The following is a 14,237-nucleotide window of genomic DNA, read 5'->3' on the forward strand; positions in this document are numbered from 1 at the left end:
TTGAATCGTTAGAACTTCCATACATTATTTAAGATGTAGTGCAACTTTCTGTGATGTACTTTTTAGAATGATGTATGTAAATACAATATAGCAATCTTAATAAACTGTATTTGCAAACCTTTGGATAAGGTACAACCTTAGATTATAATTCTCAAACCTTTCAGCTAAAATAGGAAGAAACAATTCCATGTAAGTCTAACGGTGGATCTAGCTACTTTATGTTAATCGAAATTGGATCTACGTAATTAGAACTACTAATGTTTACCAGAGCAAAATCAATCCTGTTAAATAATCTTAAACATTAAAAGAGACGTGTTTTTTTCAAAATACCGCCGCCAGCGAACTAACACAAGGTTAAAGTTTAATTTGAATGCGCGCCACCAGCTCACCTCATGTATTGCTTTCATCGTTTCATTAAAAGATTCTATTGCGTTTTTTGTTCTTTGTTGTTTGCATCCAATGTTTTAATACTCACCCATTGTTTATTAGGGTTGTTTTTTAAAGTCTTGAGATAACAAAGTAGAAATAATTAAATGATTGTGGATATTGGTGCTGAACTGGTATAAGGTAGTTAGTGCTAGTTTTCTTCCCTTAAAACCTGTGTTCAAAAAGAGACACTTTGTTATTCTGCTCTTATAATGTGGGCGTAGAGCTCTCTTTTATTTGTTGGCCAACCCATTAAATAAGGGAGTAAGAAAGACAAGTATTATTTTAAGTGAAGGAATCTGCTATTTCTGTATTAAAGAACTCTTTTGACGACCAATAGAAATCTTACTAAATTAAAAATATTCAACTATAAGTTAGCGATTTCCATGATGAAGGTGAACAAATACTTAAAAGATTAAGATAAAATATAAAACAAATTTGTCTAGACCAAATCCTCTTTTTTAATAAATGCCCCATCGGTAACGTCGATGGTAAAGATGTCGATGAAAAGTTATGGTAATTTTTAAATAAAAAATAGTTATTTAAGACAGAGGAAACAACTCTGTAGTGTCAAAAGTTTGTACTATCCTTTGCATTTTGGAGATAACATCTTACCTTCTAAAATTACAGATAAAAAAACTAACAGTAAATGTAACCCACAAGTTACCCTCAAGTTTCACAGCTTAGTGACCACATGTTCTATTCACAACATGACTATAACTTTCACCATTATAATGGTGCCATAACGTTAACTTAAGCTTTGAAAGTTATTTATTTTATTTAGTATACATATACAGTATATAGTAAATAATAAATAATAAATTAATAAAACACTAAACTTAAAAGCAGAGAGCTATCTAATTCACTGTAAAAAAGGAAAATGCAAACTTTTATTTTGTATGCAGCTTGTTTGGTTTAATTAAGACACTGACAAATTTTCAGGGTACATCAATTGGCTCTTGGCGATCTTAACAGTCTGGTTTGTAACGCCAATGAAATTTCTTTGCTTATTTACTAAAAATGTTTACTAAACAAATATTGTTTTGTGTACCGGTTACTAAAAGTTATTAAATAAATCAAACCTAATCCTATGACTTACTATGACAATTACGGCAATTCTTAACAAAATATTTAGCAGAAACGTAACAGATACTTACTATAAAGATTTTTTGATAACGGGCAAATTTTAAAGCAGGATCTTATTTTTATTAAAGATGGTTACAGTTTGTATTTGTTAACCTAAGTATTTACGCATAGATAAAATTCAAGAATTACATTTAAATTGAAAAAGAAAAAAGACACAGGGGACGAAAATACAAATGTATTAGGTCAGTGTAACTGCTCTCATATAAGTTGGGAACATTTTAATTGGAAATGAGATTGAATTAATGCCAGCCATGGGTGTGATTTCCTTCTTGGGTATTTGACATAGTAATAGAGGGCTTCTTTTTTACGAACTAACGTGTTATGCTATAGGATATTCCTAATTTTATTTGATTTCGAGCGATTAGAAGCATTTCCTTGGTCTAAGGCCAAGAAAAATATACTATAAGCATTTCGCACTGTAGTATATACTACAATCTAAAAAACAATAAATTTCACACGAACCTATTATTTCAATTCAACCTATTACTTCAATTATTATTTCAAACCGAATATGTATTATCCGATGGTTTATGAAAATTCCACACTCCAAATAACTCCCATGTTACAACGGGCGTACCTCGTTTAGAACTTGATATTAATAGAGCTTGTGACTAAACTATGTGCTTGATAACTTTACACCAATAACTGACTTGACTACCTTTACCAATCCATATTGGTTTTCAGTGACAGCTTATTTTACAATACTTGATTGATGGTGTTTGTTTGGATTGGTTATTGTTTACTTTTAATTAAGGTTTTCTAGCTGTCCATACGATTCATCGGAAAATATATATGAGTGAACGTGACAATAAATATAGAAATAGACTAAAGAACATCAATTTGGGTAAGCTTGTTTTTACTTGTGTACAATACAATGTTTACATTGTTTACAGCGTTTACAATATTTTTCACTTGTATATCTTACTTATATTACCAATATCTTAGATAACATTTAAGCAAATTGAATGTGCTAAATTATCTGTAATGTAAAGAACTGAAAACCTAAAGCAAATCATCTAATTGTAATCTTATGTTTATAGAGTGTACTTGCAGAGGATACTACTAGTTACTAGAGCTACTAGAGGATACTATAGTTTTGTAATATTTTGTGTATAATTTACTCCATTAAGTTTGTTTTTTTACCTTAATTTGCCTTCCAATAAATCACTTTTTTTACTTAAATATTAAAAACTATCCCTTTTCACTAATTTTTTTTTTTAAAGCAATAGGTAAAAATATTTATTACACAAGTAATTATAACCATTTTATTTTTAACATATATTTGTGGAACACAATGGAGAAAAATATTTTTGTATTTTAAAATCCCCTGTTACATTAACTAGATAAAAAGTAAATATTGATATTGCAATGTGTTATATCCTGTATGTTTTATGAGTTTAAATGTAAATAATACTATAAGGTTGAGCATCATTTCATGATGTCTGGTTTATTATCTTCTAAACAACAAACATCATATAATCAACATACAGAATATTACTTGCCGCATAAAGATAAGTAATGTTTTTTAAGGTAAATCAGTACAGTATAATAATAAGTGGAAAATAATCATCTTGTGCAAACTAATCCGAGAATGTAAACACGGGTTTAATCATGCCACTAATGCATTCATTACTTGTTCTCTCTACTTTCATTTTATCCTGAGCTCGAAGTTTTTAAGATTGCGAGTGGTTTCTTTTTCGTAATAATTTGACTCATACTACTGTACTGTACTATTCCTATAAGGTTTTGTTTGTTTAATGTTAATTTACCAGTTAAGGTTAAAACCTCCCTTAGATTAGAGATGTTACATTTGAAATTTCCTAAATTTTACTAATGTTGTTCTAATAATACTTGTTTCATTATTTCTTTCAATCCGACAAGGAAAAATTACTTATAAACAATCAAAAAGTGTATGTTGAATATTATTTGTTTACTTATGTCTGTTCATGTATGTTGTTTATGTTTATGTGTTTGAAATTAATCAAAATCTAATCATCCAGTTATTTTATACTTTACACATTTCACTATGACGCATTCTTTCTCTTAAAATATAGTTGAATTATGATTTCGCATTATGTTTGTTGTACTCCAAAACAATTTCAACTACTGTATTATGTTCGCGCCGCAGTAGTAATGCATAAAATCCTGGATGAAGATTGTGTTCTCTTCAAAGCTCAGTTCTTAACAACACCGAATAGAAATTAAATTCAATGAAAATATAGTATGTGACATTAGTTATTTTTGTAACTGGTGTGCTAAGTGGCACTTTGCTGAACATGAGTAAAATGTTTACAAACGAGCTGCAGGCGAGTGTGGAAAGTTTCTCGAGTGCAGCAAAGGCAGTTTGCACTCGTGTTACACATTATATTCCTTCTACAGTTACTATAAATCATGTAAATAATTACTCTTTCAAACCCTATACAACACCTTTTAACGTTAGGTCTAATCCAAGCACTAAACAAAATGGCAAACGCTGACGCAGCTGATCGTAGTCATAGCATCTTTAAGTGTTGTCAACTTATTTTAAAGCGTACACATATTACTTGCCTAATATAATCACAGTATGTTTTGAAGTTTGGTTGGAATACTGGAGGGTGGCAAAAAATTATTATTAAACATTAGTGTGGCAAAAGAAAAATGATTGAGGCAAAAGTAAGTATATGCAACAATTTGGCATGTAGAGATGAATATCCATGATTTTCAGTACATACAGTTACGACTGTTCGTAGTTTGTTAAAACACTAATGTTCGTTGTTAAGTATGGTCTGGTTTTGAACCAAACTTTTGCCAGTAAACTAACGTAATGTTAATTTCAGTTTGTGTGTTTGTCGTTTTAAGGGCTGTTAACTCCATTGTAACTACAGAAAACATGATTACCGATATTACATGCATTAGCACATATTTACAAAAGCATTGAAAAACAGAGTAAATTGGATTAGAATGGATTAGAATGGATTAGAGGAAATTTAATAAACAATGCTAGGATCAAATAATTATTTATTTTGAGAAGTGTTTCCTGCATTTTAGTTAACGGTCACTAACTACTTAGATTTATTAATAAACTTAAATTAGTTTGGTAAATAATGCAATATTTAAAATAAATATGCTGTATTATTGAAATTATGTACAATAAACACAACCTATCTCGTCAGGTTTTTTGACAGGGAAAATTATTATTATCAAACAATTGTTTACCAAAACTGCATATTAATTTAATAGTAAATATCATTTTGAATGTTCATAGTCTATATTGATTGGGAACCACTCCCAGATTATTTGTAACATCATTAGTGTAAAATAAACAAACCACTAACGTTAAAATGCAATGTTATTGTTGTGGGAAATGACAATAATTATTTACTTACCAAAAATGTTTCAATAATCCCTACACATTACATCTTTTACCTTTTAGATTAATTTAATAGTTTATTTAAACATTCTCCAATTCTCATTGATCCTATTGGTCGTTCAATTATTACAAAGTCTCTATATACTATTTTTATATACGCAAGTAGTGATTGTGAACTAGTATTAGGTTTGTATAACAAACAATATAGTCCAAAACAAGTTATAAATAAATATTTAATTAAACAGCTAAAACATATACTTAACTATAATAAAATGACAGCACGCCTCAATATGATAGCCAATAGCAGACAATCACTAACTAAGACAGTTGATGGACTTGTGACAAACTTTGTTTGGAACACAACTTGACGGTTAGACGTAGCTACAGTACTGGAATTGAGCAATGCTGAACTGTATCTTCCTAATATACAATATAGGATCTTATCTTTTATAAATTAGTTTTTAGATCTTACAGGACTTTACTTTTTATGGCTATATTTTTTATTGCAAAGTAATATAGTTTAATGAAGTAATCAGTTAACGTAAATAGAAGCGTTTTCCTGGATTTTGTCCAGTTAAAGCCTAAGGCGAAAAAATAAAGTATCTCTTGCCTTGCTCTAAACACTCGTAAGTAATAAAGTATTCTTGACAGTCCCTTATTTAGTGTTCTTTTTATCCATCCAGGATCATAAACAATGACTTTTGAGGTACACTTGCTTGAAATCGATACGTCACTAATTGTCATCTATTCTTATTATCGGGACAGAGAGCTAGTCTAATTTATGAAGCGGGACGTTGGTTGCTGATAATACCCGGATTATCACATCCTACCAATTACTATATAAATAATGTCACGGCCCTCTATACCAAGCATTAAGTGATATGAAAAGGGTTAGATGTTAATAATTATATTATAAAATCGTTTACTAACAAGGGTAGTTAATTTCCTGTGTCTTTTTTACATCTCTTCTAATCTAATACCTCTCTTAATCACCTCTCTTAATCTAATACAGTATTTATTAGAATAAGAAATGTAATCACATTTGTATTTATTTTGACAGGTTAACAGTAAGAAAGTGCCATGTAGCCCTAACTTTGCCTGGTAAAATAAATAATCTTTCATTTCATCACTTTTTATTTGTTCGAAACAATTTTTTTTAATCTTAGTATGTAATACATTTATGGTCTTTTATATGCAAGGAAACAGGAGGTCCGATGGAAGATTTAGACAACTAACTGTACTTTGGAACGTACTACGTAGCTGTTAATTTAGGTCCAATAATTTATTCGCTTCTTACAAAAAAAAAAAAAAATATATTAACTTTAATGAAACAAGTTTTACTTACCTTAAACTAGGTTCGTGTTGTACTGGTCAACACGTTTGCGGTTACTGGCAACGGTGGAAGTATTTGACTGTGTTGGAAGTAAAGAGTAAATTGTGATTAATGTGCGTTCCTGTTAAGTCAGGTTTGAATCAAAAGTAAAGATATAAAGACCATAAGGTGTTTTAGCCTTGAGATAGTTGTTTTAGTTTTAGATAAATTATTTCTTTATAAGGAGTAATATTCTCATTAAATACAGTAAAAATACTAATATCATTTTCTTGGTCCAGTAAAAAGGTTTTTTGTTTATTTTACTATATATGTATATCTATTTGCACAGAGTATTTTGATAAATTTCATACAAACCGGAAGTAGCACACAAAAGCCAGAAAAGGACGGTTGATGGTCATATGTCTCATAAGTCACATGACTGGACATTTTCCCGTGTGAGAAATGATCGCTACAATAACAGCTGGTCACTGGACACTCTTGTTAGTTCTGACATCAATCACAGTCAGAGCGAGATATTGGGCGATATACAGGGTGGTAAAAAAGTCCCTGGACAGTTAAATATTTTAAAAAATAATGCAGATAGAGCTACAATACTTGGTAAAAAGTTACAGGGCATTAAACTCTATTTTAACAAATATAACAGGTATGCTTACGTTAACAATTTTCTTCCAATTCCTAGGGCTGTGCCCCCTGAGTAAGCGTATAATAACAACAATGTAAATTAAATGAATCTTTGAACAACTGTCATTTTGCGCAGGATCAACCTTTTGAAGTGCGGTTTGCGGCATTGTATTCTACTAAAACAGATCTTTAATTTGATGTGCATATTGACCTATGCTTTCCTTTTAAGAATTTCTTCCGACTCCTTGTGGGCCGTCCCCCTGACGAGTTATTGGATCACTGAATATTTGTGTCGTAACCTAACCGTTACGTTAGAACACAAGAAAAGTGGACAGTAATTAAGAGAGAACCACTTACTATCGTTGGTGGACATAGAAGAAGGAGCCGTGACGAATCATCCCACTTCAGGGCTCAGTGCACAGTGCAGCCACCCCGCAAAACATAATAACTCTTCCGTTACTAATAATTATGACTGTTCATATATGAAACTATAATGACTTCTACTACACTCGTCTTCCCCATAAAAAAAGTCAATATCATAAATTCAAAATTAACTCAACTTTCAAAATAAAATAAATTCACTTTCAATAAAATGCAACCAAAATTTCTTCTTCCCATTATTCAATAATAATTTTACAAGTCCAGCCTGTGAGGCTTTCGCACAGTCCGTGCAGACTTCCTCAGCGAGGGTGGTGGGCTGCACTGTGCTAGCGGCGACGCAGGAGTTGGCTGAGGCTGGGCTTGCCCTAGGCTCTCCCTGGGACTGGTAGTAGGCCTAGGTACAGGTGACATCATCATGGGACTAGTTGGTCGATCCTCCGGCGGGGGGTGAAATGTTCCAATTGAAAACATTTCAATTGGAAGTCGGATGGAATTCATACTGGCTATGAGGTGATTAGTTAAAACATTTGCTTCCATCTGGTATGGTTCCAAGGTATTTAAGTTGTAACAATTTTTATGTAAATGTGCAATAGAACTGTATATAATCAACTGAAAAGGAAGTTTCCCATTTCTTTAACGATTTTTAATACGTTTCAAAATCGTTTACTTTTTGAAATAAACAATAACTTGTTGTCCGTACTAAACTACTCTATGGCAAGTTCGTAACAATATATTTATGGCTAATCATATATGAAATCCAGCGTTCATCATATACTACTCATATCGCTCTGATCGCACATTGCCTTTCGTTTACATTAATATAAAAAAATTTTGCACAATGGAACTTTTAATAATCGTACATCCAATAACGTCTAAACTTGTTATAAAGTTAGCTAAAATGTAATAAGTTTCTTCCATAATGATTTGCATGTTTAGCTACCGAACGAATAATCCTAGAGTCTGTAAAAGTATTGAGAGTTAAAACCCCAAATAAATGGCTTTTTCATTACATGTTCATACCTGTAACAGTACGCAGAATAGTTCATTGCCGCTCTAAAGCGGGAATGGATTATTCCCGCTCGCTAATCTGCTGATTTCACAGTTGGCGTTTCTACACACTAACACACTAACCCCAGCCTTGGGTCCGGTATGTTGTAAGACAATAACATAACCTCAAAAATCAAACATACCCGAAGTTACATTTTATATAGATCTAAAAGGTTAATCTGTATATTTTTATAAGTTGGTAATAGTGGTAGGAAAAGTCTTGTGTGTATTACGAGCACAAATAGTCAGTGCGCTTTTAATACACAACCTATTCCGATCTCACATATGAATCATGTATGTGTGAATGGTTCCTGAAATGGTCTGCTTTGAATAACGTTATCTTTGGGTAGAGAAGATCGTTATATTTTTCTTTAGCCTACATACAAGGTATTTAGAAAAAAAATCTTATTCATTAGACTAACCAATTTGTATATTTGTGATAGAGTAAAAGGTCTGGTTAAAACTTAATTGTATGATATTTATTTTATTCTTTTGTCCTGCATTGGATAATCTGCTCAAAGCGAATATTAAATTAATATACATTATCCTTCTCACAAACAGAACACTGTTCGTTGCTATTAAGATAGAAATTGTTATCTATTTTTTTTTTTTACTCTGTTCAAAAACTGCTAGGATTTTCTGTCATACTGCAGTGAAATGGCTGATTTCCTTACAGGCTAACACTGAAATAGCCCAGAATGAATCATTAGAAATGTAATGTATTGTTAGAAGCATTTATTTGTGTTTAAAATCATATAGCGTATTATGTATTACGATCCATTCAATGCTACTCGATTAAAATCAATAAATGCATGTTTCGTGCAATAACTCACAAACTGGTGACAAATAAAATGGTGTATAATTTATCACCTCTTCATCAAAACATTTGCTGGTTATGTTTGGGTGGACGCCATCTTGAACAAATGCCAGGATGCATAATTAGGCATGCTTGTTGTATGTGAACGTATTATGTTGACTCTATGCACTTATGTATGATATGATTGATTATTACTAGAATAATTTCTGGTTGTGTTATTTGTTCATTCATTTCCAATGAATTACACTGTTGTATCAAATGTGGGGAATACAGATTTTGTAAAAAGGATAGTGAAATATATTATACATAAAACGTGACCGATTGTTTTTATCCTTTATTGAATTTACATGAAATTTGGAAACATCGAATTTCAATTTCATCGCATATTTATCACATGTAACGCAATAGTGCTCTTCCAAACAAAGGAAACTTGAAACGTATCATTAAAAATAAGGTGTAATTGTTCTACATGGTTTTCATGTTCTGATAGTTGTCTATAATAAATGCCTGGCTAACATATGCTTTACAAAATAACAAGGAGTTTGTAAACATTTGTAACATATTGCCAACCTATAACCTGTACTTTATATCTTATGCACTAAATCTTTTATGTGATACATAGCATATAATATTGAATCCATCGTTAAGATGGAATTTTATCAAACGATACTGATGAAACGAATGTATCCTAATTTTTCTTCCACAATATAAAAAAAAACTCAGTTCTCCTTTCCTTTAAATACTTATTTTTTCTTAATTGAGTAGAACAACAGCTTAATCTAGGCTCAGAATCAACGTGAGAAGTATAAAGAATGGATGAGCACTAAATCGTTCATGTCTTTGTATTATATAGAAGATCTTAACAATGAGCGAAAAATTTTAATTCAGTCCAGTCAAATCATTGAAGTTCAAACCACAAACAATTGCTTCAAAAAATTTGTTTATTGATTTGAGGAGACTGCGGAAATTGTGCATTTTAATAGAGTTCATAACTTGTACTAGAGGAAAAACGCATAATGCAAATAAAGCTTCTACCTTTTAGTGATTATGATCTATAGACTGTTATTAGGTGAATAAACTTTTGAATTTAAATCAATTAAATGTGTTGACTGCAGAGATATTACATCAAGAGTGATTTTCCTGCCTCAATCAAAACACAATTACAATTATCACTAAAAGTGGCATATTCAATATAACCAATTTCCATAAACTATTTTGTCTTATTTTTTTTACCTGACTGTGGATATAGATTCAACTAAAGGACCAGCTGTTGTTAAACTACAATTGAAATTATTACAACCACTATTCAAGAAGATGTCAGCATCACTGGATCTGTAAAATTAGACTGGAAATCAATTGAACATTTGGGGGCGAAGACCCTAATGAAATTACCTTTTCAGTTGCTATTCGTCACTCCACTAGATAAAAATCAAAAAAATCGGTGAATCGATTACGATAAATCGTAAAAATCGGTTGATTAGGACGGGGGAAAGGACTTATAGAGAAACCCCTTATCTCATCAAGTATGTAGATAGATGTTGAACATAAAGAGCATACTTTGCTGAACATGACACAATATCTCCCTATGACTGTGATTGATGTCAGAACTAACAAGAGTGTCCAGTGACCAGCTGTTATTGTAGCGGTCATTTCTCACACGGGAAAATGTCCAGTCATGTGACTTATGAGTTAAACGACCATTAACCTTTCTTTTTGTGGTTACTCGTGGTCCACTGAAGTTGTATCGCAGTAAAACTCTATTTTATGCCTTATATAGTGTAATAAACACCAGTTCAGGAGTTAAATATCCTACGACGATGTTTTACTTGACCATGGAAATAATAATTTATGTTTATGTAGTTAGTGTTGATGTGCTGATGTTTTACCCAAAGTAAAATCTGTATGAAAGAGTATCCAAAAAATTTGATTGGTGTTGTCAGTTTTAATTTTGATAAAGATTTAGTAAAACAAGAGAGCACATAATTCACAATGCAGCGATTTCTTTCCCTTTTTAGTACTCACAACTCTAATAACTACTGTTGGGTTATATTTGGTAGGCACTTTGGGGTCCACCTGTGTGCTAAAACTCTTTGTTAAAACTTATTCTATTTTTCTCTGTTCTTTTACAGAGTTGAGAAGAATTGAGATCCTACACAGTACTAACATAATGTCATAGTGTATCTTTCTTTTAAATATAGATATAACTAGGTCAAAGAAACTTTACCCAACGGGACAAGTAAATCCCCAATAATCACGAGGCCTTATTTTAATTATACTCATTTTTTGCAGTTTTCCTTGTGAGAAACAAATTATGGGAACAAAATAAAAATTTTAAGAGCAGATTGTTTGACCAAGTTGTACTGACTAACATTAAATGTAATAAGCACGCGTAAATATAGAAGCATTCACGAAATTCCAAAAGCCAAAATTTTTTATCCATAACTATGTTATTTGGATTATTTAATCATAACCTTAAGGTAAATTTATAATCAATATTGATTAGTATAGGAATTTTCCTCAACTTAAATTTTTGCTATGTCGATTTTTATATCAACGTTATTTACTATTTATGTGTTTTAATTATTTCCAGTTAAAACCAAATTGAACATTTACTGTTGTTTTGGGAAAATTTCATATCTATAAATTAATACTTGATACATTACCATTAAAATTGAAAAGAAATAAGTTTTTCAAAACCATTTCTTGTGATTGTAAATATTGATATGTGGATATGCATGTTTTTATTTACAGAAATGTATTTAAATGATAGATATTATTTTTATGACATAGTTCTATTTCAGGCTATAAAAGGTACGAGGGTGCAGTAAAATAATAAAACTAACATGAAAATCTTAAACGGCATAGTTACATAGTGTCAAGTGCATAAATCAAATACACAACAATTCGAGACCCAGGATTACGCTCGTTGTGTATTAAAGTATAAAACAGAATGCTATAACCTAACCTATAAAGTACAAGCAAGAGTTAGTTGTTTCAACAGAGAGTGGACGCTGTCACTGACACAACTGTCGAGTTATGGCTCTTGCTGTGGTTGTGACTCAAGTGACTCATACATAATCATAAACATTAGACTATAAACGAAACTGGTTAAAGGTAATTTGTATTTATGACCTGAGTATTTGTTTTTGTAAACACAGAAAACATTACACAAGTCAGTAAGTAATTAGATTTTTGATTAATTTTCTGTGATAATCTTAATTCCATAGAAATGTTTGGATAAACAATGAAACACAAGTAGGTAATTAATAAATCACACCACATAACAATTCATCCAACTAAGGTAATCTACTATTTAGGTTTCGGCATTATAACATACATGTATTCTAATTTAGCAGGAGATAAATTTTCGAAAAACCTTCATAAGTGCCTGAAAAAAAACAGTACAGGTTTCAACTAATGGAAGTGTTTTGTTGCTGAAAATGTCTCAAAAGTAACAAAATTTAGATAGTGATATAGCTCGGCCAAAAAAATAAATTTTAGTAGATAAGAACTCCATATTACCAAGGCAGGGCGTTACGACATAGTTATAATATCTTGGTGGTTAGTGAGACTTGAACACGGGCTATCAGGAAGGGGATTGCCCAACTCCGCGCAGTGGTCAAATTTAATCCGAGGAAAAGTTTTATGGCCCCCGAAGGGTTCAGCCCAACTCCGCGCGGTGGTCACTTTTAGGGCCGATTCCAACTCCGCGCGGTGGCCACTTGTAATTTTAAGGTTAGGTACCCGTCAATTACAGACCCATCAAAAAGTGTTTGAGACAGGGTAAAAAGTGTGAAATGTTAATAGTTAAGTGTAAAATAAATGCATTTGACAATTTAATCAAAATATGTTCCTTTTACAGGAATTTACAACAGTTTACTTATTCGCCATAAGAATAACATGAGAATATAAAAATAAGAATTCTATGGCATTTTTTCTGTAACTATTATGGCGCTTTTACGCTTCGATATACTGAATTATTTGTTTTTAAGCTTTACAAAGTGGTTTCAAAAGAAATTTCAAACCGTTATACTTTCATAATATATACATAAGCCCCCGTTCACATGGTTCAATCGTGCTGGTTTGTGAACTCGTTCGAATAAACGGTTTACACGTTCACACCAAATTTAATCAAAATCAGATCATTTTGCTCGAGTTATCGTGCTAACAGACTTACATATATCCACATAAAATATATATACCGGTATATATATATATATGAATTTGAACGGATGGTGTTTTCGGCCTTTGGGAAATAAAAACAAAAAATTTAATCAGTGAGTCCAGGTCTTACCATGAGACCTACGGTAATAGCCTATTCCCTATACAGGGTGATTGATATAAGTGTGCCAGCCGTTTTATTCGAAAACCATAAGAGATATCAAAAAAAAGTTAAAAGGTAAGTGCCTTGGATTTTTTATTTAAAAAATTATAGTCAAGCCAAAAAAAATATTTTAGCCACCATTTTTCCAATATGGCCGCCAACTTTGATTTTTCTTATGGAACACCCTGTATTTCATGATGTATTCTGGTAGAAAATGTAATTTTAAGACGATTTTATTCTTGTAATTATTTTCATAAACCTAACCGTTTCAAAGATAATAATGGTTTAACTTGTGAAATCTTGAATGGTTTTAGAATAAAACAGCTAAAACATGCTTGCTTAGGCCTTTATCGAAACTCTTTCTCATGCAGAAATTTCAAAACTTAACCATTATTATCTTTGAAACGGTTAGGTTTATGAAAAAAAATTACAAGAATAGAATCGTCTTAAAATTACATTTTCTACCAGAATACATCATAAAATACAGGGTGTTCCATAAGAAAAATCAAAGTTGGCGGCCACATTGAAAAAATGGTGGCTAAAATAATTTTTTTGACTTGACTACCATTTTTTTAATAAAAAATCCAAGGCACTTACCATTTAACTTTTTTTGATATCTCTTATAGTTTTCGAATAAAACGGCTGGCACACTTATATCAATCACCCTGTATATGGGAAATTCGCTAAAACGTTGGCCTGGGTCTGGATTCAATGAAACCGTAATATCTCTTCATAGACGTAAAATTTGCCAATTTTAATAAGATGTAAAAGAAATATGCTCGTAAACCAATTT

Source organism: Macrosteles quadrilineatus, unplaced genomic scaffold, assembly GCF_028750875.1.
Source record: "Macrosteles quadrilineatus isolate MER2022 unplaced genomic scaffold, UCM_ALF_1.0 Scaffold_6__1_contigs__length_79288215, whole genome shotgun sequence".
In the NCBI taxonomy this organism is placed as follows: Eukaryota; Metazoa; Arthropoda; class Insecta; order Hemiptera; family Cicadellidae; genus Macrosteles; species Macrosteles quadrilineatus.